We start from the raw sequence: 4,425 nt of genomic DNA, 5'->3' as shown, positions 1-4,425 counted from the left end.
ATATGACTTCGCTTATATGAAGACTTGAAGAGACAAAACAGATGAACATAAGGGAAGGGAAACAAAAAATAATATAAAAACAGGGAGGGGGACAAAACAGAAGAGACTCATAAATACGGAGAACAAACTGAGGGTTACGGGAGGGGTTGTGGGAGGGGGATGGGCTAAATGGGTAAGGGACATTAAGGAATCTACTCCGGAAATCATTGTTGCACTATATGCTAACTAATTTGGATGTAAATTGAAAAAAAAAAAAAAAAAAAGCTAAAATAAAAAAAAATGAAACAGTAAAAAAATATATGTAAAGAGAAGTGACAACTAGGCCCTTCTCCCTCAAAAACGTGTCCTAAGTCCTAGACCATAGGAGCTGGGGTAGAAGACAGCTAAGCTAAGGAGCAGCCCTAAGAAGGCAGAAGATGGGGCTGGGTCAATGGTACTGGGGAAGCAGGTGCTGGGAGCAAGCTCTTCTCTTAAAGTTGCTGATCATGGCAACAGAATGAGACCTTGTTTATAAGTCAGGATGATGCAGTCTGAATATTTACATAGCTTGTATACTAGCTTTTACCCCTATTGGACATTGCAGAGCTTCAAGCCCCTTGAAAATCCAACCCAGTATTTTTCCCAACTACTCAGGAAGTTTGGGTCAAATGACCTCCTGAATGTCCGCACCTGTTTGATCCTGTTTTCCTGGCCCAGACTCCCTTCCCTGTATTACAGGCCAGTCAGCGGGGCACTGTGGTGCCCTTTTCTGGGCATTGCCGAGCCAGTGGGCACTGCCACTGGTGTAGCATAGAGGCTGCCATTACTCTTTCTGTCTGTAGGGCGGCATTCACCTGGGTGCACTGGAGAGCGTAAGACAGGAAAGCAGTATAATGTTCTTGGTTGAAGGGGCCAACATCTCTGTCTTCATTTCTCTTGGCCACACTGTCACGAAGTCCTGAGGCTTGAACAAGAACCGGAGTGCATAGATCTGAAGCCCTCTTTCTGCCACTTCAATATCTGTTAACCCCTACATACAGCCAGATACTCTGTTGGGGAGGAGCAGAGAAAGGGGAGGAATCTGAAAGATAGTATTTACTTAAAAGTGATTACTTAAATGGAAAGAATCAGATCTACCATAAATTGGTGAATTTCAAACATATGCTGCCTCCTTTTCCTTCACACCATGATCACCCTATTGGGTGTTTGAGCCCTTCCCCTCTGCTCTAGACACTTGTGAGTATTCAGGACTATTGAGTAGTGGGTTGTTTGCAGAGGACATTTTGGAAGGTGGGTATAGCTGGGAAGTGTTTTCAGGGCACTAAGCTTTTATTTAAAAAATTTTAACCAAATGTGCATTTTGAGAAAAGCTGACTCTGAAGCAGTAGGTGGTTCTCCCCAAATTGCTGCCAAAGGGACAGCTTGGCTCTGAATCAGCTTCCCACATACAGATTGTAGTTTTAGTTTTATAGGAAATATTTTCAAGGTAATGAATTATGGATGCCATAAGAAATACTGGAGCCATGACCATTCTTTTGAAGCTCACACAAAAGGAATCCAGTAGACGTTTACATGCAGTGTTTATAAAGTCATTGTTCTGTACCAGACTACTGTACACTTGCAGAGAACTGGAAGCAACATGCAGAGCCTGCCCTCCCTGCCATTCTCTGATTGTGGCCAGGGGCATCATTATTCCCAAGGTCCGCTGGGCCAGCCCTTGGCTAATCTTTAATTCCCTTCCCCCGCTTTCATTCCCTGTGACTAGTCTGTTACTAACTTTCTCCTTTATCACGCTGAAAGTCTTTCCTATCTGCGTGTTGCATATTTCCCACTTTATACCTCAATCGTGGCTTCTTAGTTTCTTCATTTGCTCTCTGTGATTCTCTTCTGAACCATCTGACAAGTTGTTGAGAATCTAACATTCCATTTCATTGACCCACTCAAAGTTAAAGTGACCTGCCCTGCCATCCTTTCCTGCCCTCACTTTCAGGATTGCACTTGACAGTGCATGAGCTGTCATGAGCTGAGCTAACCATGAGCTGAGCAAGTTTTAAATTTGGTAAATACCATGAAGCTAGAGCCTCCATTTGAAAGCTTGAGAGGCTGGGAATTTCAACAAAAAGCCCACTCTAAGTTCCCGTATATCCTTCATGCACTTTCTTGTATCATTTGTGTCATCAGATTTGAGGCCAGGTCTTCATCTCACATGTGGCCCCTGGCCATTGCATCCTGTAACCGTGGTGGTTCACCTTCGGTGTCATGGGCACACTGCCTTTCTGAACATTTGCTTTCCAAGACCTCTCCTTCTCTGTTTATGTGCATAAACTCATATTTCTCCCCATCCATGAAGCCTTCCTTACATGACCACTGAAGGCTTCACTGAGTTCTCTCTTCCCTCTGAATTTTTAGAAATGGTAAATCGAGTGGCACAGGCTAATTACAATGGGATTTGCATGCCTCATTTCATATTAAAGATGTTCTAACCTTCCCATTCCATTTCCTTGGAAGAATGTTAGAGGACAACCACTTTTTTTTCCCCTGTTTGCTTGTGCTAAGGGTAGATAGAACCGTTCCTCCAGGTATCAGTGGTGGTAGTTCTGCTAGGGACTGGATTATATCTCATGCCAGCTTTGTTTGTTTCTTCATTTTCCAGGTTGTTTGTGTTTTATTGATGCTGGTGCTCAGGCCTTGACCGGTACCGCTGCGGCTGGTATAGCCACTCACTCCTTCCGCTGCTGCTTCTTGGTCTTCAGGTCTTCCTTGTGCTTGTTCAGCCGGTGGTGCATGGCAGGTGTCTTCTTGGGCTGCAGATCCAGGGGCTTGTGCTTCTTACCCTTGTAGAATTTAATTCTTGAGGTTCTCTTTCTGAGTCTGGTTGATGACAGTGAGAACATGAGGGATGGATTTGTGAACAACTCAGATCTTGGAGAGCTTGGAAGCAGTACCACCTGTCACTATGGCACCACACAGCTTGGAGCTCCCCCTTCAGGTCTCCCGGCTGTTTAAGGAACTCCTTCTTGCCAAGGTCTTGAGCCTTAATCTTGGCCACGTCTGTACAATTTGCCACCACCACGAGGGAAAGAGGCCGAGGGAAAGAGCTCTCATGTTTACTCTGTATCCCTGCAGTTTTTAATGTCTTCCTTGGCATGGGGTGGATGCCTTATGTATACTTACTGATTGACTAATGGGTTAATTCTAGGACGTAACCATGCTTAACATGAAACCATTATGTGGAACACATAATTTCAGAATTATAAGGTAAAGTGAAGTAACTGTTATTCTGGAGTACACAACACATGTTTCAGGACAGAGTGAAGCATACCTTCAAATAATAAAATTATGGCTAGTATTTATAGAATGCTAAGGAAGCATGTATTGCCCAAGCTATTCTAGATGTCTACCTGTGAGGTAGATACTGTTATTACCCCTTTTTAGAGGCAAGGAAGTCAAAGCACAAGTATTAATTTTAGAATTGGAATTTGAACCAATTAAATTTGGTTTTATACTCAACGACAGCATTAATACCTTCAGATCATTGGAACATCATGGCTTATAGCAATCAGAAACAGCAGTAAGACAAGTTTCCAGGAAGTCTGCAGCAGGGTTTACTGATAGAGTAAGCCAAGTGCCAAGTTTTACATGTTCCACTTGTGAAAAAGACTGTGAGCATCACTCTTTTCAACTACTGATAAGCACTATAGGACATAGGCACCGCATGTTATAACAATCACAGCAGGTAGCAACTTCCAAATACAAGGACAACATAAGATACAAATTTGATGATGAATATACTTTTAGAGATCTTGTTTCTGTTTATATTAATTAATGTATGAGACATAAATTTTATGAAAATTACATTCATTTTTGTGTAAAAAGCCAGATAGTTAATATTTTAGGCCATTTATTGACCACAGAGTCTCTGTCACAACTATTCAAGTTGGCCATTGCTGCGCAAAAACAGCCATGAAAAATATGTAAGTGCATGGGGGTGGCAGTGCTTTTATCAGTAATACCTTATTACAATAAATAGGCAGCTTCTTGGGTTTTTGGTCCATGGCCCTTAGTTTCCTGACTCTTGGTTTAGGTAAATAATTTCTGTCCTGCCAGTTTACCACTGGAATTGTGGTGTCAAATCTACGTCTTTCAAATTATTCCTCTATAATTCTGTTAGGAACCAATGAATAATGAAACTACTTTTTAATTTTTCCGCCAGGTTTTCATTATTCTTCCTATCCATGAGTTTTTAAAAATGTCTCTCAGGTATAAAATTAATTAAAAGCTCGAAAAGCAATAGCAAACTCTATGTTTTGTACATTACTTTATATTCATTGACTTAAGGACCTGGAAAAGGCACAAGTACTCAATTTTAGTTTCTTGTAATTTAGATGTTTCAGATTTGCTTCCAATCCTTAGTCCCAACTCTCCTGGGGCAAAAATATAGTAGCA

General features: G+C 41.7%; 1 pseudogene; it reads right to left on the bottom strand.

Moving 5' to 3' along the window:
* Positions 1-2,629: 2,629 nt before the first annotated feature.
* Positions 2,630-3,127, bottom strand: LOC123596888 (annotated as a pseudogene).
* Between the last annotated feature and the right edge of the window lie 1,298 nt (positions 3,128-4,425).

This window comes from Leopardus geoffroyi, chromosome C1 (genome assembly GCF_018350155.1).
Source record: "Leopardus geoffroyi isolate Oge1 chromosome C1, O.geoffroyi_Oge1_pat1.0, whole genome shotgun sequence".
In the NCBI taxonomy this organism is placed as follows: domain Eukaryota; kingdom Metazoa; phylum Chordata; class Mammalia; order Carnivora; family Felidae; genus Leopardus; species Leopardus geoffroyi.
Note: the sequence above shows the minus strand (reverse complement) of the source record. Positions and strands in the feature narration are given on the sequence as shown.